Genomic DNA, 24,544 nt, shown 5'->3' with positions numbered 1-24,544 from the left:
AATGCAATGTTATACCAAACACTATATAACTGAAAATAAAAATATGGGAATATTTTCTTTGCTACTAATGTCCCACTAATTATCCCTACTACACAACCAATTCATTATAATTTTTTTTTCGCTTCAGTGTCTCTTTAAAAGGAAATGTATGCTTCACTGTTCTAATTGGGCTCAGTCTTGTGACAATACCAACCGATGATTGCATACTTTGTTGACTGATCTATATGCAGTCTTTCTTTCTCTGCTGACTCGTGCTTGTTGCCTCTGGCCACACTCAATTCTGTCACAGTCCAAAGCGAGCAGGTAGGAGAAGACCTTAAACTACAGCTTAGGTTATACAAATTCTCTCTTGCGTCCTTCAAACTCTGATTGGTTGACTTGTGTGTGAGCAGATGCAGCAGGTTTGAGTGAGCAGAGAAAACTTAGCTGCACTACATGCACAGAAAACAATTGCAGAAAGGTCTAAAAAATGTACGGTAGTCCATTCAAAATATAACATACGTCCCTAGACCTAAAGAAGAGACTTAGTGTGTATTTTGTTCTTGTTAGACCACATCATCATAGCTAAAACAGCTTTATGTACCCTATAAATGAATTTTAGAGGAGCACATATTTGTGCCTCTAAAATATTAATATGCACGGCTTTGATTTGGTGCGTTGTACGTCAATTTCTTGCGGTATTGTACATGTTCTAGTGTTAGTGTTAATACATAAACTCTACCAAAGCATGCAGAGTGCTATACAAACTGTTTATATTGCACGTCTTTTGCAGTATTTTACATAATACATAGTCATGTCCTTAAATGTTCCTTATTGGACATCATTTAAAGAGGAACTCCAGTGAAAATAATGTAATGAAAAAGGTGCTTCATTTTTACAATAATTATGTATAAATGATTTAGTCAGTGTTTGCCTATTTGACATTTTTACTGCTATCAGGTGATGTCAGTGGAAGGAGATGCTGCTTGCTTTTTTGGCAGTTGGAATCAGCTGTAAACAGCTATTTCCCACAATGCAATGAGGTTCACAGACAGGAAACTGCCAGGACCATGGTCCTCACAGTTTCCTGTGGGAGGGGTTTCACCACAATTTCAGCCATACAACGCCCCCTGATGATCCGTTTGTGAAAAGGAATAGATTTCTTGTGTAAAAGTGGGCATCAGCTACTGATTGGGATGAATCTTCAATTCTTGGTCACGGTTTCTCTTTAACTCCTGTAGTCTACAACTCATTTGGGTGTGAACCAGATAACTTACCAGTATGGTTTTCGGATGTCGGAAGAAACAGAGAGGCCTGCAGGAAACCCATGCACACATGGAGAAAAAGTGAAGATTGTGTCATGGCTGAACCTGGGTTCTAAAGCTGTGAGGGGAGTGCAAATACTGCTTTCCACTATGCCATCGAGCCCACCTGATGCTGTATTTTGAATGGGCTACAATTTGCAGCTGTATGTAGAAGTATGACTTCGGCAGTCAGACCTACATTTAGCATGGCTACAGATTTCACAGAACAGACATGTAAAAAAAAAAAGTTGATTTTTTTTTTTTTGAGCATTTTTGGTTCGGGGGTCTACAAGTAAGAAAAATCTGTTGGGTTTAGCTTTGGAGAAACCTCTTTATGTGTAGCTCAAAATTTCCGTAGAATCCTAGTTTTGTCAAACACTTTGACCTTTCCAGCGAAGTACGGCTGTTTGTGTTTTCGTGTGTATTTCATCCTGATTTCTGTCTCTCGTTTATGAAATATTCATTTTTCTCGTGACCTCCAAGCGGTGTGCAAGGTTCCTCCGGTCACAAGTGACATGAAACCGTCTGACTCGGAGAGCCATGTTTTCTGAAGATGCCGTTTGGTAACCAGAGCACGTCAAGTGTCCCTTTTGTTCCTCCTTTTATTTGGTTAAAAAGGCTTCTCTGATCCCCGGTATTGGTCGGAGTCTTGTAAGGTCCAGAGTAGCGTTTTAGCAAAGTGTTGCCCAGCTGCTCTCTATAAAACCAGCGGGAAAAATATTTACACTGGGACACAGAGCAACACTTAATTGGTAAATGTTTTCATCTCTCGTTCTTTTAAACAGTTTCATTTTTTTCTTCTCCTGCACGGGATTGGGAGTGATTTGTCGCCGCGTTGTTGCCTTAGCGATCTCCTGGTATTTGCCTCCGTACCCCAGGACCAATTACCGCTCATCAGATCTCGATGCACTTCTCCTATCCTTTGTGCCGCCAGTCTGTACATCAGGGCTCTTGGGAAATTGTCTCCTTCAGTTACCTGTCATGTCAACTTCAGTCGTCTTAGGCTAGGGGATTATGAGTGTTGTAAGTCTCTGCCTGATCTAATGGTTCAGCGCTGTGAAAGGCATCGGAGATGAGCAGCCTATATTTTCTCTGCGTGGTCCTCGTGGGCCCCAGTTCCCGCTCTACAATTCCCCTATTTAAAATGGATGGCATAATAATAATGGGAAATTTTGAAATATTTAGTATTTATATATCGCTGACATCTTCCGTAGCATACGTGGAAAAAGAGGCGCAGGAGATTGCCGTTAGTAGAATACCGCTATAATTAGCGATATTCTACTGCAGGATTCCGATAGTAAAATATAGGTAATGTTTAGCGATATTTTACTATAGCTAAACCTAACCCTACTCTCACTCAGAAACCTCCCTCTACTGATGCCAAACCCTAAAGACCCCACCCCCAGTGGTGCTCAACCCTAGGACACTTCCTGGTGGTGCCTTAACCTAAGATGCCCCCCCCCCCCCGATGCCTAACCATAGACCCCCACTAGTGCTGCATAATCCTAAATCCCCCCCTAGGGGTGGATAACCCTAAGACCCTCCTGGTGGTGCCTAGTTGCATCCTAAGACCCCCTCCTTTCCTTACGGTGCCTAACCCTCCCTCCCCTAGCTGCCACTATGCAATGCCGCTATTGGAGTTTCCGCAAACGCCAACGCCCATGATGCTGTCACTGACGCTATTCAGGCGCTGAGCTTTAGCCTCCTTGCCACATATTGCAGCCATTGTAAAAACCGCATTTAATTTTAGCACCAGGAGGTGCCCATTAGCGGGTGCTGCCATGCGCCCAAATTTCCTTCCTTTGCCCCAAATGGCGGTTTTTACAATAGGCGCCCATGACTTTGTTGTTTGTTCTCTAAGGGCTCATGCGCCCTTTTTTCCAGCTTCCTCTTCCATAATGCTTTACATGTCATGACTGTCCCTCAGAGGGGCTCACAGTCTAATCCCGACCATAGTCACATGTCTATGTATCATGTAGTGTATGTATTGCAGTCTAGGGCCAATTGAGGGGGGGATACCATTCACTTATCTGTATGTTTTGGGGATGTGGGAGGAAACTGGATTGCCCCGGAGGAAACTCACGCAGACACGGGGAGAACTTAAAAACTCCATTGAAACCAAATTCAAACCAGGGACCCAGCGCTGCAAGATGAGAGCTAACCAATATGCCACCAGTGCTGCAAGGTGAGAGAGCTAACCACCATGCCACCAGTGCTGCAAGATGAGAGCTAACCACCATGCCACCAGTGCTGCAAGGTGAGAGAGCTAACCACCATGCCACCAGTGCTGCAAGGTGAGAGAGCTAACCACCATGCCACCAGTGCTGCAAGGTGAGAGAGCTAACCACCATGCCACCAGTGCTGCAAGGTGAGAGCTAACCACCATGCCACCAGTGCTGCAAGGTGAGCGCTAACCACCATGCCACCAGTGCTGCAAGGTGAGAGCTAACCACCATGCCACCAGTGCTGCAAGGTGAGAGCTAACCACCATGCCACCAGTGCTGCAAGGTGAGAGAGCTAACCACCATGCCACTATGCTGCCCATTATTACATTTTTCTGGATGGGAAAAATAGAATTTAAAATTCAAAGCCCTATTTCTATCTTTCAAAAAACGGGTCATTTTTAGGAGTAGTAGGATAGTTATAATTTTTCAATTTAAAAAGGAGCTGTCAGCCATACATAAAAAACCCCACATAAGTAGATAAATACTTATGGTACATATGTCTACTTACATAACATATGTATTGCACTGTCCACTTTTTGATATTCGTGATTTTTCTACAGTAAAAATGAGAAAATCCTTCTTAGCATTTCCCATTTTAACTGTGGCTATTTTTGTGTATGCATTGTCTGCCCTTCTAGAAAGTGCACTGTCTCAGCATGAGAAATATTGGCCAATCAGAGAGGAACAGAGGTGTAGGAGGGAAAAACAGGAGGGAAAAAAGGCTTCAGCCAATCAGGCTGCATTAGTGAAGTCTGAGGGGAAAGTAGAGAAGCAAAAAAGGACAACCCAGCATGCACTGCAACTTCCTTTGTTTGGCAATGTACCAAATAAGAGTCAGGTGGTAAACTGGGGAATGATCACTTATCAACAAGAAAAGTAACAGGGATTTAGTGATTTTAACTTTTGGATTCCCTGGTTAGCATGCTTATTACTTGTTTACCAGATAAAAATAAAGAATTGATTTTTGATTTTCTGCCCGACCGTTACACTTTAAGCAAAGTGTGATGTGCGATAGAATTTCGTACTGTACCTGACCCGATGTAGGTGTTCTGTAGAATGCTTGGGATTTCACACATTGCGTGTAACCTATATAAAATCCACTTTGTAGTCCGCAGTAACCAATCAGAAATCACAATCCTACGTTGCCGAGGCAAAGCTGCATTTTCGTACTGTACTTGTTGGATTTATTTCCCGGATTGTATTATTTTTCTGTGCGGTTCCTATACATCAGCTCGCTGGCTGTATTTCATCTCTCACCTCCTTTTTAAAAGCTTGTGGAAAGTTATTGAATGCTGTGAAGGTGTGAATAGACCCCCTGGAATATTATCTGCACAGTTTGCACTACTAATGGAACACACTCTCTTTTGTGTGAGGGAAAACACATAGATGGTATATTGGCGCGCGGAAGTCTGGGCAATCTCCGCTGAGCGCTTTTGTCGGCAGGCAGGTATTGTGCGGGCGGCAGAACTGATTGTAGTTCAGCTGTGGCCATTAATGAAGTAGCTATGGTGAACCTTTAACAGAATTTAGCCTGTTTATTTTTAATGATTGCATTGAAAAAAAAAATGTGGAAGCAAAGCTTATTCATTTCTACAGAAAGGGCTTTTTTTTTTCAAATCGTTTTATTAGGTTTAGCACTAATAATTGGATAACTAGGAACGTTTATAAATCCGTTTTTTACATTTTTTTTTTTGTTTTGAGCGCCACCTGCTGGTATAACCTTGGAAGTTTTGTGTTTTGAGAATGTGACTAATTTTACCTGTGTGTGGTAAAGCTGAATCCATGTAAAAATTATCCGAGGACAAGTCAGGAGATTTGACCTCTGTTGTACAAGTGGCTGCTTTACAAAAGCGGTAACCAGTAGTGATGGTCTAGTAGATGCAAATAACTTTGAATCGATGCAAATGTATGCAAATTTGTATGAAAAATGTATGCATCTTGAAAATAAACCCATTGAATTTTACCTCAGCAGGATTTAATTGGTTCATTTTCAAGCTGCATAAATGTACATATAAATTTGCATCAACTCGAAGTTATTTGCATCTACTTGTCCAGACCTAGACTCCGCTTACAAGACTTGCTGGCAAATAAGTTGTGGTCAATGAGATGCAAATATTTTCTCCTTGTATTCACATTTCACGAAGGCAGGAAGTGGACATACTGCAGATTTAGGGCCGGTTCACACCAGTGCACTTCACACGGAAACGGTAAGCGCATCCGAAAGGCAGATGCGTTCCGGTTGTTCTGCACCCACAAGCAACATTCATCCAGTCCGTTCCACATCCGCCCATCTGCTCTTGCGTTGATCACATCCGCCCGTACGCATCGCAGTCCACCTGTCCCACTGGCGCCGTTCGGTCCATCCATTCAGCCCAGAGGCTGGCAGAAGCATGGGGCTCTTCATAGGCTGCAGCAGGCCAATTCTGCCTAGCAACAGGGAGAATTTTCATTGGTCCAACATGAACCAATGAGAACACACTCTCTTGCTGAGGATTCCCATTGGTCTTTTGAAGCCCAGTGGAGATCCCTGTGCTAATACAGGCCATCAGGCTGTTTAGAAGGGAACAAGCGTCTGCGATGGACAATAGGACTCATGAGTAACGCGCCACTACGGCGATCGAAACGGGCGATGTGGATGTGCGACTAGCCTACTGAGAACATTCTCATAGGCTTGCAGTGGACACATTTTCCCATCCGGTGCCAAGTTGCGTTCTATCCCGTGCTCCGTAGCGAACGGATCTGTGTTTGTTTGTTTTTATTTAAGTGGAAGCAGATTCTTTTTATATATTTTTTTTTTTTACATAGGATCAGCTTCCTGCATTTAAAGGACAACTGTAATCAGAGGTATATGGAGGCTGCCATGTTTATTTCCTTTTTAGCAATACCAGTTGCCTGGCAGCCCTGCTGAACCTCAGCCTCTAATACTTTTAGCAATAGCACCTGAACAAGCATGAAGCAGATCAGGTGTTTCTGACCATTGTCAGATCTGACAAGTAGAGATGTCGCGAACGGTTCGCCTGCGAACGGTTTCAGGCGATCTTTGGGGGTTCGAGTTCGCCTGCATCAGGCGAACTTTTGCTGAAGTCTGATTCGCCCCATAATGCTCTATTGAGCAAAACTTTGACCCTCCATATCACTATCAGCAGACACATTATTGCCAAACACACTGCTCTCACTACTAGAGGCCCGCCCCACCGTCCCTCCTCCAAGCAAGGTCCTTATACCATTTGACTCAGTTGTCTGCCTACACTAATTAGTTATGGGACAGCTGCTACACACTCTGCTCCTCCCACCTCCCTCCTCCCATCTACCCTTCTACCTATTCCCTCCTACCGGAGGGAGGAGGGTCTCATCTGCCAGGGAATTATACGATTTCAAAAACCAGTTTACATCATACCATGGCTGGGAATCAACCCAGATCTCACTGTGTGGTGGGCATGCACCCTAACCACTGTACCACAGCAGTAGTAACTGAAGCTGGCCTAAAATTTACCATTTATGCTCAATGCAATAGAAACATTAGGTTGCTTAAAGGGAACCTTAACTGAGAGTGATATGGATGTTTCCTGTAAACAATACCAGTTGCCTGGCAGTCCAGCTGATCTTTGTGACTGCAATAGTGGCTGAATCACACCCTGAAACAAGCATGCAGCTAATCCAGTCTGACTTCAGTCAGAACACCTGATCTGCATGCTTGTTCAGGGGCTGTGGCTAAAGGTATTAGAGACACAGGATCAGCAGGCGATTCAGGCAACTGGTATAATTTTAAAAGGAAAAATCCATATCCTTCTACGTTTAGGTTCCCTTTAAGGATTTGTAGCATAAAAGCCAACTCACATTGGCTGGGATTTGAACCTGGGTCTCACTGTGTGGTGGGCATGCACCCTAACCACTGTACCACAACAGTAGTAACTGAAGCTGGCCTAAAATTTACCATTTATGCTCAATACAAGAGAAAAAGTAGACAAGACAAATAACATTTATATCACACTTTTCTCCTGGCGGACTCAAAGCACCAGAGCTGCAGCCACTAGGGCATGCTCTATAGGCAGTAGCAGTGTTAGGAAGGCTTGCCTAAGGTCTACTACTGAATAGGTGGTGGCTTACTGAACAGACAGAGCTGAGATTTGAACTCTGGTCTCCTGTGTCAGAGGCAGAGCCCTTAACAATTACGCCATGCAGCCACTGCTTACGGATATGTAGCCAGACATGGCCTTGTCTTTTGTGTTCAACATGTTGTCCTTTAAGCGGAGTTTAAAAAACGTCCTGAACTGGTACATTTTTTTTTAAGCAAGTGTGAACTGGCCCTTGTTGCAGGGTTTGTATCAGCTGTAACCAAGAAATGTTTTTTCTTTAAAGAGAACTCGAGGTGGGGCAGTAAATTACCTGATGGGGGGGGGGGGGGGGGGGGGCTGGGCGGATCAGGTGGCTGTCATCTCTGCCGCTCCTGTGGCCTACAGTCTTCTCCTTTTACTGTCAGGAGGCTGGTAGAGCTGCAGGGAGGCGGGGCAGCAGCAGGGGGCATGGACGTGAAGAGACAGGGCTGCATTGGAAGGCCTGCAGGAACACCCACAGTGGGCTTTTAAACAGGCAATACATATCTCCTCCCTTACCCTCCGGAATAGTGACTACCATTTCGTGGGGGCGGGGGTTTGGTGGAAGAGACATGTCCTGCCCTGCAGCAGGGAACATGGCGCCGTCAGTCCCCCCCCACCCCCCCCCCCCCCCCCCCCTCCCCACATCACCTCAGGTACTCTTTAGGGCCTGTTTCCACTACATGCAGATTGGATCCAGAATGGACACAGAAAAACTGACTCCAATGAATGCCTATGGGCCTGTTTCCACTAAACGCAGGTTTTCTGATGCAGATTTTCCCATAGGCATTCATTGGAGTCAGTTTTTCTGCATCCATTCTGCATCCAATCTGCGTGTAGTGGAAACAGGCCCAAGGTTATTATGCTGTTACTTATATTTTAGAGCAGAGAGGAAATTCTGAACAATTCAAGAAACGAGATCCGAGAAGAAAAGACCTGTGCAGTTTTATTCCTGCTATTGTCATCGCTGTTATCACCGTGCCATCCTGATCCATGTATATTTGCGATGACAGCAGGACAGGATGGCGGGATTCAGTCCATCATTACTCCTGCTCAGTTTGTCAATATCCACCTAAGGCACTATCAGCGATATCGACACAGGAGCGCTTTGAATATTTAATCTTTTTTTTTTTTTTTCATTTTCTGCGGATGATTAATTACCATTTGTATCGAGTGGGGCAGTGAACACACTCCGAGCACCGTTAATTGGAAGCGTTTTTTTTCGTAATGTCCTGATTGACTGGCCGCTCTCATTATCCCTTCGCGTCCTGTATCGGATGGGACGCTTGCCTCTCCGTCTCTCGTCTGATGTATAATTTGGCTTTTTTGATAAAGTGACCATTACTGGTAGATTGTTAAGCGGAAAGATGGGTGAATTAATGATTAATAGTCCTGATAATGGAGCGTAATGGGGAGTACGTCGTCCCAAAGGAATAGAGCAGGTCCAGGAAAAAGCCACGTTATAACTGGCAATTACTTTGTTCCAGTCATTGTAGCTTATATTCATAGATGCTTTCCCTTAGGAATCCTTTAGTCAAGCAAAAAGGTAAATAAATAGAATAATAATATTGCAAAATCATTGATAAATCTTCACCTTTCGATGACGCATTAACCTCTCGAGGACCAGAAGTTTATACCCCCACTAGTGACCAGGCGATTTTTTTTTTACAATGCAGCACTTAACAGTTTTAACAGTTTATTACTCTGCAATACAACTTACCACCCAAATTAATTTTACCTCCTTTTCTTCCCGCTAGTAGAGCAGTCTTTTGGTGGTCTCTGATTCCTGCTGCTATTCTTAGTTTTGTTGTTAATTGAAAAAAAGATTTTTTTTTATTTTAGATCACCCCCCCCCCCCCCACACACACACACACACCTGTACAGCACTGCGCTAGAGTGCAGCACTGTACAGTTATTTATTTGTTTGTTTCTAGCAGCCTGCCAGCTCCGATCGCAGCTGGCAGGCTGATCACGGATTCCCGCTTTGGGTCTCAGCAGGGAGCGCACATGCGAGAGCACATTCCCTGCTAATCCCGCCTATCGCACTTAGGTGGTGACAAAGAAATGATGCTAGCCCCCATATTTCTCTCTCTTCAGGTATTCTTTAAAGCGAACCAAGCTCTCCCTTTTTTTCTGCAGTTTGTCCTGGTTTCTAATAGCTATAGAAGCTGCCATGTTCCTCCCCCCCCCTTCTAGCTGCCCATTGTTTATCCAAGGGAAGGTGTGAAAATAGCTTCTGTCGCTTCTCTAAACCCGTAGACGCACAGTGTTCTATCTACTCCCCCCCACCCCCCTCTGATGAAAGTGTTTGTTTTCTCTCTGCTAATGTGTGCTATAAAATGATTACATCAGTCCTTATCTGCCTGCAATTTCTGTGGTCGGGCAGGTCATGGAAGTAGGGTAATAAAGGCTTCTGCTAAGCTTTTCAATCTAAAAAGTGGTAACATTGTGCTTTTTTTTATAATGAGCCACACTGTTGGCATACATTTTTAATGTGCTATTGATGTGTCCTGGGTACTTAAAGTGTTGCTTGGTTCACTTTAAAGCAAAACTACACTAATCCATGTTTCTGTCTCAAAACAATGAATGTGTGGCAGAGCCCACTAGGTCTCAGTCTCAGGGCATTAGCATTGCTTGATAGGACTGTGCTGCTTTAAAGAGACTCTGTAACAAAATCTTCAGCCTTATTTCTTCCATCCTATAAGTTCCTATACCTGTTCTAATGTGGTCTGTCTTACTGCAGCCTTTCCTCATTGCACAGTGGCTGTATTATCTCTGTTATATAATATAATCTTCTTTCCTCTTCTTTCCGGCTTTGTCGGGCTCAGGCACTCAGGCAAGAATGTGCTGCTCTGCTTGTGATTGGATAGAAGTTATACACACCCTCTCCACGCCCCCTGCAGGCTCTGTATGAGTCACAGACTGAGCTCCTCTCAGCCTATCACATGCCATGTCTTTTGTTTGTAAACACTGCCTAAAACTGGCAATTACAAGCCAGGATTGCAGCAGGGAGTGGCAGAAACCGCTCAGAGGGGTCCAGGAGAACATAATGAATAGAATGGTATGCTTTTTATTGTTAGAATTTTAGAGTACAGATTCTCTTTAAGCCTTGTTTGACACACACAAAAAAGTAATTTCTCCTTCCTTCTGAAGAAAAGTTTTATTTATACAGCCTGTAGGGACTTCACTTTCCTTTCCCCTTGACTTCAAAATGTCAAAAGTGACCTAGCTGAATTTTGAATGGCAGAAAAAAACCTATTTATTCAGGGTAATGTGTTCCACAATTGGAATGGGAGCCATTTATATTACCATAAGTGTGCAGACTGCATTATCCATGTTCCGAGATTTAACATCTACTGAGGTGATTGAGGATTTTTATACCTGCACTCATGTAGCCATTTATCGCCGCCTTTACCGCAAAGAATATTTACCCCCCTTCCCCCTTCCGTGAGCCACGCTGATTTTTCCGAAGATGAAATGTAACCAAGAATTATTTTTATTCAAATATAATTTAAATATTCATCAAAGAGGACTCGAGCTCGAAACCTGACAGAGGCTATTAACATCAAAAAAATATAATTAATTGCATTGGGTATCGCCAAGCAAAGTTAGCCAAATAGCTGAGAGGTCTTAGTGGCGCTATAGATTGCAAAGGCGATGGTCCGCCTCCTCTCTGTAGCTAGGAATTAACATGTGATGTGGTTTCCTATGTGGGGCAATTAAAATCGTTGTTAAGGTTCATGGTTTTATAGCGAAATTCATTGAATATAACTTTGTAAACCGGGCTAGCATCTAAAAACGCCAGCGGAGCACGCGGGGCTCAGATCAAGGACTCGCAGGAGCCGTGACAGAACTGGATGACGTCGCTTTAGCGACAAAGCACCCTTCAAAATTCAAATGGGCTTTTTTACGCTTTGGGAGAGAGAGAGAGTGAGGGGGGTGGGGGGGGGGGGGGGGAGAAAAATTAGAATTTGCTCAAGAAACCCTTAAGTATTGTGACTCGCAAACCTAAACACAGGTGGTTTGTGGTCTGTTCGATGGAAAAGAAAAAAAAAGCGTTGTACGCCAGCCAGAGCAGGCCGCGCGTGTCTGCGCCACAGCTTCCCCTTGTAATCCATGCAAATAAAATTTCCCCCAGACAGTTTTTGTGTTTTTTTTATGATGATTGAGAAAGAAAAGGGCTTTCAATTTTTTTTAAAACAAATTTTCAGATGAACTGGGTTTTGGTTATAAACTCGCTTACGTTCTTTGTAAAGTCGCCACCGTAGAAATGGCTGGTAACCTGTTATATAAATTTCACAGTCGCAGTGGATAGAAGCTTTTAAGAGGTCACTAAAATTAACTAGATGTGTTACCCACTGGGAACTTTATCAAAAAAAAAATCTTACTCCGTTGGTATTATGTACCTGTAAAAATAGCTAAATTCCATCAGTCTGCCTCCAGTGAATGTTGGAGAGAATGCAGGAATAGGGGAACTATGCTGTATATATGGTGGGACTGCCCGTATATTCGCCCCTTTTGGCATAGCATATCGGCTACAATACACAGAGCCACGGGACATAAGTTCACCCTAACGCCGCAACTTTTCGCCCAAAATCTTAACTGCACAGCTGTGCTTAGCTGCTAAAGTAGCTTTCTCCAGGCACTGGAAAGATAAAATATCACCTATTGCAGATGTCATACAAATTGTGAATATGAAAAAGAATTTGCTCTTTCACAAGGGAAACAGAATACATTTCTTAAAGAGACACTGAAGCAAACTTATTTTGCACATTTTACCTTACAAGTCGCTTCAGTGCTCTCATAACAATTAATCCGTCGTGTCCCCGCCGCTAAATGAGGGCTGCAGAGCCCCCAAATCCCTCTGCAAATATCCACGACCAACTTGGTCGTGGATTTTGCTGCGCTGAGAGGCGGAGCTTCCAGCTGTAGCTCTGCCCCTCCTGACGTCAATCGCCGCTCGGATCTGTGAAGGAAAAGTGAGAGGGGCGGGGAGAGTCGGCGATCCGCCGCAATTGACATCAGGAGGGGCAGAGCTGAAGCTGAAAGCTCTGCCCCTTCCAGGAAATGCCGGCTGGATTGCCCCCCGGGGATTTGGGGGCTCTGTAGCCCTTGTTTAGCGGCGGGGACACGGCGGATTACTTGTTATGAGAGCACTGAAGCGACTTATAAGGTAAAATGGGCAAAATAAGTTTGCTTCAGTGTCTCTTTAAAAGATGGGAAATATGGATATGGTACACCCAAAAATTGAGTGGGGAAGTTTATTTTGATCAATACAGAGAGATAGAATGACTGTATCATGGTACACTACAGCCCGGAACATAGAAACATGAACTTACCGTAAACTGAATATTATAAAAATATATTGTGAGAAATGTTGCACTATGGAAATGAACATTCTAATTTTTGTTTTTCTTTTCTTTTTGTTAATATAATTAAGTTCATGCATTAATAATCTTATGTGATAAGTTTCACTAATTGCAGTCCGCTATTAACTTTTAAGCTCAACTATTAAAGAGGGACTCCAGTGAAAATAATGTAATTAAAAAAAGTGCTTAACTTTTACAATAGTTATGAATAAATGATTTATTCGGTGTTTGCTCATTGTTACATAGTTGCATTTTGGTTGAAAAAAGACATCCATCCATCGAGTTCAACCAGTACAAAGTACAACTCCAGCCTTCTCCCTCACGTATCCCTGTTGATCCAGAGGAAGGCGAAAAAACCCTTACAAGGCATGGTCCAATTAGCCCCAAAAGGGAAAAATTCCTTCCTGACTCCAGATGGCAATCAGATAAAAATCCCTGGATCAACATCATTAGGCATTACCTAGTAATTGTAGCCATGGATGTCTTTCAACGCAAGGAAAGCATCTAAGCCCCCTTTAAATGCAGGTATGGAGTTTGCCATAACGACTTCCTGTGGCAATGAATTCCACATCTTAATCACTCTTACTGTAAAGAACCCTTTCCTAAATAAATGGCTATGTAAAATCTTTCCTCTCCCTGATTTACATTCAGACATTTGACACATGGTGACATTTTTACTGCTGGCAGGTGATGTCACTGGAAGGAGATGTTGTTTGTTTTTTTGTTTTTTGGTAGCTGGAAACTGCTGTTATTTCCCTCAATGCAACAAGGCTCCCACAGTGTGATGTCAGAACCTCAGTTCTGTGAGGCGGTGGCATCACACTGTGGGAGGGGTTTCACCACAATATCAGTCATACAAAGCCCCCTGATGATCTGTTTGGGAAAAGGAATAGATTTCTCATGGAAAAGGGGGTATCAGCTACTGATTGGGATAAAGTTGGTTACGGTTTCTCTTTAAGCTCTTATTTTTCAAAATGGCACGGAGCTGCTTGTAATGCCTTTGACCAAATGTTCTAATATGTGTATGGTTACTGTGCCAATAAAATATTTTTTCCACAAAAATATAAATTTTAGAGAGTGGTGCCAAGCACTTCATCTGTCATGCTTCTTTGCCATTCTTTGTTGTTGCCCATTTAACAACTGCCTCAGCTAGCTGATTTTGCGTTTTCGCCACATACAAACCTGTCTGAACCGCATTCGAAGGAGCGGGCATCGGTGGGGGTGGTTAACGGAGATTGAATCTTGTTAAGATATGTGAAATATCCAATTAGATGTTCCGAATGCAAAGAGTTTTTAATGAGATCAATTGTCAGTCAGTAAGTGGAATTTGCCTCTTCTGTTGTTCCATCAGGTTCATATATATGCAGCAGGCCCCTCATCACCAGACGCTGAACAAGGCTGTATCGCTAATTGTCAGCGCTGTGACATGTTTAGCCAATCAAAAATGGACTTCCGCATGCCTATTTACATGAATTGAGAATCTGCATTCCAGACTTTCTTTAATCTAAACCTCTACCACCCTCCGTTTTTGCTGTGGAACGTTATTAATTTGTGGGAGTGAAATATGCAGATGTCTGGCAGTCCCGCTTGCCTGTGTCAACAAACAGCCAATTTTCTTTTTTGATCCATCCCTTTCTTTGCCTTTTTGTGTCACAGATGTCTAACAAAATGTCCATCTTCTGATTTTCATTTTTTTCCTTTAGCGAAAGAACGTTGCATTTTTAAAGGACTTGGTGGTATTGATTTGTCCGTCACGCGTTTGATGGCAGGCTTGTAGTTTGTAGCTCACAGAAGCTTTCATCACCACATTTTCTCCACTTTATTCGGCCTGGGCATGTTTGTGAGTTTAGCCGCCACATGCTCAGCTTCGGTTTTCCGAGACGATATCATTCGTTCCCCCATTAGTGGAGCTTTATTGACAGAAGAACTCTTATGTCGCTTGGCAGCCATTTTGTAGTAGCCCTAATTTAGCTGGGGTCCGGCCTTTTTAGGTTTGACAAATGTTTTCAGCATTATATTTCAGACTTGCCTTTGTTTTTGTTTTTTCGTTTTTAACAACTATTTCAAATTGGGTTGCGCAATTCCGTAATGCAAAATAAGAACTTTCCAGTTTTAAAGGTAAATTTGCTTTTCCTCATATTCACATCAGGGTTTCTCAACGCAATCTTCAAGTGCCACCAACAGTTCATGTTTGGTGGAAATCCACAGAGGTAGTTAATGAGCTCTGCTGAGACACTAATTACCTCACCTGTCAATGTTTGTGTTTTTTTTCTGCAAAACATACACTGTTGGGGGTACTTGAGGACTGAGGAAAAACCCTGTTCTAACTAACCTGTGTGAAAAATCAATTCTATTAGGTCTTTTTTCGAAACTTCAAATCCTTGGGATATGGGACAGCGAACAGTCTTGTGGACATCTCCTTTTGGCCAGTAGGGGTCACTGTTAGGAGACAAAGCAAGGCTGCTTGTTTAGAATTTAGAGCCTGTCTCCAAAAAAAAAAAAAGCAGATGACTCCGTAGCCAAGTCAGTTGGTGCCTGTAGGTTGCATGGGTTGAAAGTGATTATGGTAATTACATTACAGAATGTACCCAATAGAGTTGGTCAAGGAGATGCAAATTTTGGTTTGGGTGTTTTTGGCTTGGTACCCACATTGGGGGTTTAGCTTTGCATCTCCTATTCTATATATGCAGTCATCTATTGAGGAATCTGTACTGTATATTCTATGGTGCCTTCTGCTATCAGCTCTAGTTATTTTTAGCATCACAATAAACTGTATTTTTTGGACTACAAGACTCACTTTTTCTCCCCAAAAAGTGGGGGGGGGAAAGTCACTGCATCTTGTATTCCAAATGCAGGGAGTTCCTGACTTGTGAATGCCTGCCAATATGAACCTCCAACCCGCAGCAATGTCGGGGACTCCCTGTACTGTGCCCATGCAGAGGAGGACACTGGGACAAACGAAGTACTCAAGGAGACAAAAAGTGGCATAGAGGACGACACAGGGACACAAAGGGGCATAGAGGCACAAAGGGGCACACAAGGAGGACAGAGGCAAACACATGGGGGACAGAGGAGGACACAGGGAAACACAAGCGGTACAAGGGAGCATAATCCACAAGATGCCCGATTGTATCGGCTCTACTGCGCAGGCGAAAGTACTCGCGCCTACGCAGTAGAGCGGATCCGATCGGGTTCGGCTATATCCGCCTTAAGCGAATGAAGAGCAGCTAGTGCACCTGCGCAGGATCGCGGTAGGTAAATATTTACCTCGCCACGGTTCAGGGGACTGCAGCGCTGGATTGCCGGGACACCGGAGGACGGGGAAAGCCTCGTTAGGATCTAGAGGCTTCCTCCTCCCGAGGTAAGTATCCCCCAGAGGGTTTTTTTTATATTACAGATTTTCTTTAAGGTGAATACACACATCCAATTTTGATTGGCCTATGACTGACCAATTTTACCATCTCCATGCATTCTTAGGACCAACAGATATTGAATGCTATGACCAGATTGTGTAGGTAAGTTCTCATAGAACATGAAAGTGGTAAAATTGTGATCGAGACTTTAGGATGAGGACCAGATTACCACTTCTGTCAGGTACGGATGTTAATTGCACTCAGTCCAGGAAGGCTTTTTGATGCTGCTGCTTAGAACTAATTAACTTCTACACTTGACTTTACTTACTGAAACTGCCATGGTTACCACGCCAAACCGGCTAACCAACCCAAGCATCCTTCTATTGTTTATTGCTAGATTACAATACAGGGTTCTCCCCAGGCTCTTTTAGCCGGGTGCGCCACCCGGCTAGATTTTGTGACCACCCGGCTGTCATCGGTGTTCTACCACTGCAATAGATTAACCTTAAAGGGAACTTCAAATGAGAGGCATATGAAGGCAGCCATATTTTTGTTTCCTCTTCAACAATACCAGTTGCCTGGCAGTCCAGTTGATCTCTGCTTCTAGTACGTTTAGCCATAGACCCTGAACAAGCATATCAGGCATTTCTGAAGCTTGACTATAATAGCAACATGCTTGTTTCCGGTGCGATTCAAACAGCAATGCAGCCAGAGATCAGCAGTACAGCCAAGCAACTGGTATTGTTTAAGAGGAAATAAATATGGCAGCCTCCCTATACCTCTTGCTTCAGGTTCCCTTTAAGCCACTTCTCTGCCTCAGTGCATTATGGGTACAGCCTTTTGGGTCTGCAGGTCTCTCATCGCTTTCCTCTTTCTTTATTCCTCCAATGTCAGTTCACAGCCTTGTTCAGCCTCTCTCTCCCATATCCTTGCATGTGTGTGTCTGTGTGTACCAAATCTAAAGACCTAGGCCTGAATGATCTCCCATATGTCAGCCCGTCTCCTTCCCTCATCTATAATTTAGCGATCCTCTCCCTGTTTATATCAGTGACATAATAGTGCGTGCTAGCTTCTCCAAAGAGCGGTGTCTTTGCCGCTTCACGGCACAATAGCTTGTACTCCCAGACCTGCACATGGTGTTAGCACATCTTTAATGCGCTTCACTTTTAACATTTTATAGGTCATGAACGACTGAGCCTTGAATTCCAGTCACTGCTAGCGGACCCCCCCCCCCCCCCCCCCTTCCCCCCAACCTCCCACCCACCATTGTCATTTTAACCACTTATCTGCTCCTCAGAATTGCTTGCCTTCCATTTCCTCTCACTTTTCAGAACCCTGTCGCCGGTGGAAGCAATAGGCAAGCCTCCGTTTCCGGCCTTCAGGATTTGCCGTCTAGAGTCTGTCACGAAAGCAAGAGAGGACCGAACCAGTTTGATTTCCTGCGCTTGATATCAGGAGAGATATGGAGAGGGTTGAGGGAGGGGTGGGGGTGGAGGTAGTGCCAGCCCGACTCTATTTAATGCTTTGCTGCACCTATCATCTTTTACATAAACAACTCTTTTACAACACAAAGACAGGGCGGCTGAAAGGGATTGTACTTCTTGTGTCGCTGGTTTTTAAGTGAAGAGCAGCGACATGCGTTTAATGTTAGGGGTTTCATGCTTAGAACGTCCTATTCTGGGCCTTCAAAGATAAATACGTCAACTTAAAGACTGTTTTATTTTTCCCCATAGCTGATATGCCTACTAAGTTGGATTTGGTAGTTGAATAGAGGCCATCCGTGATTTGCAAAGCTATTGTTAGAAAAAATTTGTGTGGCTGAATATTGGAATGGTTAAGGGCACAGACACAGAAGACCTGGGTTCGAATCTCAGTTCTTCCTGTTCAGTAAGCCAGCACCTCTTTGCTACGGAAAGTGCTCTAGTGGCTGAAGCTCGAGCGCTTTGAGTTCACCAGGAGAAAAGTGCAATATGAATGTTTCTTGTCTTGTCTAGAGAGGTCAATTTATACAAAGTAGACCACATTCCGTTAAATGGAACCTATGGAGAGAGGAATACAGAGGCTGACCTATTTATTTTATTGTAAAGAATGGAATTGCCTGGCTGTTTTACTGATCCTTTGCCCTCTAATACTTATTAGCCATAGACCCTGAACAAGCATGTAGATCAAGTGTTTCTGACTGATGTTTGACTGGATTAGCTGCATGCTTGTTTCAGGTGTGCGATTCAGACACTTCTGCAACCAAAGAGATCAGCAAGGCTGCCAGGAAACTGATAAGTAAAAGGGTTATGGAGTTGAGTTGTTTTTATAACAGTCAAAACTAAAATAAAGGGGGGATCTCAATTTGGGCCGTAAACTTTTTGAAAGCCTCATGGCGTGTGTAAAGGTACTTCATGATCTCCACAATACCCCAGAATTCTCTTTTCTTAAAATAATCACATATTTGACATTGTCCAAAGTGTTTTTACAGTGTAAATAGTTGTTGCTTATTTTTGCTTACTGTCCTCACTATCCTTCGACTACGCCAGTGTGCCACCCCCTATTCTAGCGCAAGTAAAGTCTGAGGCGTAAAATGTTAGGCCGTACTGACATCATTATCAGTTGATTATTTGCTCATGACGTTTGATTGTGGTTTGCCCAGAAATTATCGTTGTGGTTGAAAATTTCATGTCTTTTGTTAGCAAGCCTAATTTGAGGCATTTGTTTTGCATGGATTCTCTGTACATCCAGGAAGATAGTGTTATCTGCTTGCTAAACTTTCTTTATGGAGCTGCTAGCGGGTTTTATTGGGGAAGCTGTTAAGCTAGACCGCCAGTCGGCTGTCGAAGAGCGCGGGATGGAGAAAAATGTGGATTCCTGATGGATTATGACAAAGCGTCACTTGCTTGTTTCACTTTGCCGAACGCCGCCTTTGTGTGAACGTGTTGGCTTGATTGCCGTGTACGTTTTACTCCCCAATTACCGCACGAGGTGACACTTCTGTAAAATCGAGTGAGACGTTTGTTTCCTGAAAAAAAAAAACAGCTGATGTTTGTCAACAGCTAATAGAAGCTGTTTGGATCACTTTCTAGGCTTGTCAACAGTTACGTCAAACATGTAAAATGATTTCTTTTTTATCTTTCCGTTCCTAATATCCATCTCTTGCCTTTGTAGGGTTCGGTGTTGGCTGAAATCTGTTGTGATAGGACTGTGGACATGAATGACGTTGGCTTTAATAGGACTTGCTTATCATGTGGCCTTTTAAGCGAGGTACACACCCTGGATTAAATTCAGCCAGAGTCGCCAATAAACACCGCCTTGGTTGAGAATTAAGTGTGTGTATGGGAATGTTTCCTACAAATCCAGAATGCCTGATCTTCAGCAATCCCGTACTTACCCCCTAAGAGCATTGTTGTACTGCTCACGTTGTTGGATGGTGGCCGCTTTTCCTCCTAACTTCTTACCTCCTGCCCTCTCCTTAGTAACACACTCCTCACCGGCTTCTAGTCCAGTGACGTTTTTGTGGACAACTCAGCCCTGAAATGTGGCTCTAGAGATCAAGTCCTGATTCCATCTAATTACAGTCCCTGTACATGTGTGAGAATTTACTTAGAGCTCAGGTACCAAACTCCAATCGTCGAGGGCCATATCCTTACCAGTGTTTTACGATGGACTGAGAAATGTGTACTTGACGAGCCACGCTTTTCCTGATACAGTCTCATCCATTCATTTGAGCTGTGCCAAAAATGTGTGAGCACCTCGGCCCTTGAAGTTGTACTATTGATGAGAAAGCAGCTTATATAAACGAACACTAATACATATGATAAAAGTTGCTAGTATTGCCTTGCCTGTAAATAGTTTGTGTGCAGGCCTGGCCCCATGAAGTAGTTCCACCTTTACCTTCCTCATGTTTTATACAGAAAGGGTTACATTTTTAGGAAAGCATATTAAGCATTGGCATCAAAACCTATTAAAACCCAAAACGCAACAAGCCAAATTCTAATAACAACTATATAAGAATCAAAGTGGAGGACAGATCACCAGTTTGACCAAATGTGCTTAGAACTACTATACTATAGCATGCTCCCTTTCCTCTCTGGATTTGGCTGCTGGGTGGGTTTGGTGTTCCACAGTATAAAAAAAGATTGACCTTGTGACCCCACTCGTGTTGTTAGGTAAACTGCGTGAGTATCGGTAAAGTAGCCTTGGGTTGGTTGCGCATGGCAATCTTATCAGTTTAGTGAATTTGGGCCCCATAGTGTCTTGGTGGAATTTCAAAGCCGGGCCTCCAGTTCTACAAGGAGATAGTACTCTTCTTTTAGCCACTGTGTTGCTCGTTGGACTCTTGTACTCCTTTTGTTTTTGTTTGTTTTTTTGTTTTTGAAGTAACTAGCTTTTTACTTTATGAATAATAATTTAGAGTTAATGAGGATAATCTATAAAATCTATCTCTTCCCCCCCCCCCCCCCCCCAATTTGAAGCCCTATTGTCCACCTGAGCTTTCTGCCTCGACTTAACTGTAGGAGGTATCTTAATTCCCCATACAACACTGGCCATTTGCGTGAACTAGTTGTCGTTCTCTGGTCTGCCAGCGATTGTGGCTTTGTGCGCTAAGCCTCACGCGGCGCCCTCATTGTCGACTCACTTCTCTTTGTAGATATTTGCATATCAGCTAAAAAGCAATCTTTCCATAAGCAATGTCTGAGATGTTATCGCCCTTCAATACTAGAAGGGGATTTGTGAATTTTTTTTTTCTTTCCCTTTTCTGAACTCGCCTTTACGTAGTCTTCCTTTCTAGACGGTAACATTTAACGGCGGCTAAATTCACCCCAGTCCTTGTTTGTCAGGGAAAAAAAAAATATATAAAAAAATAAAATATGTTCAGCGCTCATTCTCATGCTAAACCGCCAGATAAGAAAGCCATCATTTTCTTTGTGCCTTTATCGTTTCTGGGAAATGTGTGTAGGTGAGCGCGCGGGATCCCTTGTGGAGGAGAAATTAAACAAGATAGCATTTTGGGTAATGAAATGTTGGCGGAATGCTTAAGAGTTTCTGTTCAGTTACCATGAACACCTCAAGCAATTCCGCGACACTCTCTTATCAGCCACTCCCCGCTGACTGTCCGCAGCTTCTGTGAATAGAATCTTATCTTCTCCCAGCCCTGAACCGGAGTTGGGGGGGTAGCCAGAAGAAGGCCACTGATTGTGTCAACTTGCCAGATTCCTGCGGTGTTAAGCATCTCGATAAAAGGATTAAAATAAAAATATATCTGACAGCAACTGTTTACCTCTTGACGGCAGAATTTCATATTTCATTCACTCTTCTTTAAACACTACCCATACGCAACCCCTCTCCTCCCCCTCCCCCCCCCCCCCAAAAAAAAGAAAAACTTTAATCAATATGTATCTTTATTTTATTTTTAGTGTATGATTTTTTTCCTTTTGGTTTGATTTGCGTTGTGGTGTTGTTTTTTTGTTTTTATTTTTGTCTGTGTAGGAAAACAGAAATTGGGCCCAAACAATCCTGATCACGTTATGGACTTGTCCATGGATATCTTGTAGCTTCTAAAGAAGTTGTTGATCAGTGCAACAAATATATATTGATATATGATATAAAAAAAAGATTTGATTGGGTACTTAAATGCTGTGGATAGATTAAGCACTATCATTACTTTTAATCGGAGTGATCTTATAGAAAATATGATCATATGGTAAACATCACACTGTTAATGGACATCTGTAGACCACCTCTACAATATGGTAATGTATGTTTAATGTGTGTGAAAATCAGGTTATTTTTTTGTCGATCTGCATGGAGAGGTTCTGTGGGGGGTGGGGGGGGGAGACTATGGACCTTATGAAACAGAGGAGAGACTTAAGAGAAATGTTTTCTGGAATAAAACAAGTTCACTGTTTTCAAGCTTGCCGATCGCGCAGCTACGTGGTGACGTGGCTCTTCAACACAGTGGCATCCACCTCCCTCGTGCCTAGGCTCCCTACTGTAGGGGGGAGAGCGTGTGGCACTGAAGTGAGCATACAGCTGCTGCCATTTTGGAAATCTCCACTCGTCCTGGTGATGCCACCTGGGAAGTACTGGAGATACTACCTCAGCACTCCACTCCTGATCGTGAGCCTGGTCTCTGGCCATTAAGAGGGACACAAGCATCTACTGGCTGGTCTCTAAGTGCAGCCACCCTACATGAGGCGAGATGTGTCCTGTATAGGGATGTTTCTCTTCTTTTACATATTCTGAGAGCTGTTTTTTGGGGGAAAAGGGAGGCACTATGACTCCTAATGCTTCAAATACCCAGCAGGGTAATCTACTGAGCTTTTTGAGCGAACTACTCTATAAAGCTAGCCAATCACGTTCAGTCCAACAGGGGAAAAGCTCTATGCAAATGTTGGTATTTATTTTTTACTTCAGCGCTTTCTTCCCCTGACAGTCCTCCATAACTCTACATGGCTGACCTTTGCACTTAATAGTAACATCCGTGTTGGGGGTCGCTATGTGGCTAAAGGTCAGGGGAGGTCAGCGGAGGAATGGTCGTTTTGGTTCAGTTTTTTTTTTCATTATTATTGTGGTTTAGCGGTTTAATTTTTTATTTACATTATACTTTCATTTATTCTTATTGATTTGGTAGACCTATTGACTTGTTTTACTGTCTGCTTTAAATCATTCTGTCTGCATTACAAATAGAACTGTCTTAATAATTATGTCAACTAAATATTGATATGTAGAAACATTGATTCCTCTCAGAGAGTGTTAACAGGTCCCTATCTATGCCATCACCTCATAATGTGTCACCTGCTAAATTTAGGAAATTGGAAGGGGGGAGGGTGTTAAAAAAAAATAATAATAATCTGTTGTACTCCACCTGTTGCGATTTGCAATTTTAGCTTTTTTTTTGTGCGGTTAACACTTTGTGCTCTAATTGTGCCCTTTAGATGTGTTAAAATTTACAGCTTGAAGTGTGATAAGACATCATGCTAATTCCTTACGGAATTCTAACGTATTGTCACCATAGTCACTCATATTTGATGGGATGGCTGAATCGGAAACTAACATAGTTCATAAAGGTTTTTTTTTCCCCCTATTTATTTTTTAACTTAAAGCATACCTGAAAAGACGTGTTTCAGCATAAAATTAAAACGTATATGTGTATGTATATATAGATATCTCTCTCTCTCTCGCTCTCTATCTATCTATCTATCTATCTATCTATATATATATATATATATATATATCGAATCCTACTTACTTTTTATTTACACAAGAATCTAGTTATAGTAAACCTCTCACTATAGTAAATTCATTCCCCAGGTCCTGGCCATGCGTCTGTATAAATATATACAGTGGTTAACCAATCTGGCTATAGTAAACTACTTAGCCAAGTCCCTTGAAGCTTACTATAAATGGTATTTTTTCCCCATGGCCAGGGCTAGTAAACCAGTGCTTTGTGTGCAGTGGAGTGCAACTCTCCTGAAAACGAATTAGACGTCATAAACGTTCTGTGTGGCTTTGCAAACATTTATGAACATTTACATTTAGTTATGAAGAGTCCAGTAGGTCCTCATTTCTCTATGTGGGAGTGGAGTGAATTAGCACAGTCTTGTCTCGGTGGTCTGACCTCCCGCTCTATACTGACAATGCTGCCATTTATTCACAGGTACCTCACTGAGATTCTGACCTCCTCCGTCCTTACTTTGCTTCTGTATACTTTCTGGTACCTTACATTGAGTTCCTACTACATCCTGTGTACATTTCTGCCTACTTCCTGGTACTTGACTTGGACTACTTACCACCTGCTCTATCCAGACCAGGCTTCTCTTTGCTCACTGGTAGATTACTTGAGTTTCTGACCTCCTGTTACATTAGCTTAGCTTCTGTTGCTGACCACCTGCTTTGTCCTGATGCTTATGCTTCCTTCCTGGTACCTCACTGAGACTATGTGATTATTGACCTATTAATAGGTTGCTCAGACCTAATATTGCCAGTTTCCACCACTGTAGCCTCTATCCCTTTTTTGGCAGCACGTACTGGGGCCATAACCGGGCATCCGTTGTCATCATTGCATCTTCACCCTCAGAGGGTGTAGTGAAGACCTGATGTTTGCCTACACTGTGCACCTCAACTCTCTCAGGGCTTATTAAACAAACTCAAGCTACGATTGGACCATGACTATACCGCTATCAACCGTATGATCGATATCCCGTCTAACATCGGCCCAAGGACTGCTTGATC

General features: G+C 43.0%; 1 protein-coding gene across 17 annotated transcripts in view; it reads left to right on the top strand.

The window, feature by feature from the left end:
• The window catches only part of ADGRL2 (adhesion G protein-coupled receptor L2), a 332,423-nt gene that overhangs the window by 153,265 nt on the left and 154,614 nt on the right, over nucleotides 1–24,544 (top strand). The gene's annotated exons all lie outside the window — the stretch shown is intronic.

Source organism: Hyperolius riggenbachi, chromosome 6 (assembly GCF_040937935.1).
Source record: "Hyperolius riggenbachi isolate aHypRig1 chromosome 6, aHypRig1.pri, whole genome shotgun sequence".
In the NCBI taxonomy this organism is placed as follows: domain Eukaryota; kingdom Metazoa; phylum Chordata; class Amphibia; order Anura; family Hyperoliidae; genus Hyperolius; species Hyperolius riggenbachi.
Note: the sequence above shows the minus strand (reverse complement) of the source record. Positions and strands in the feature narration are given on the sequence as shown.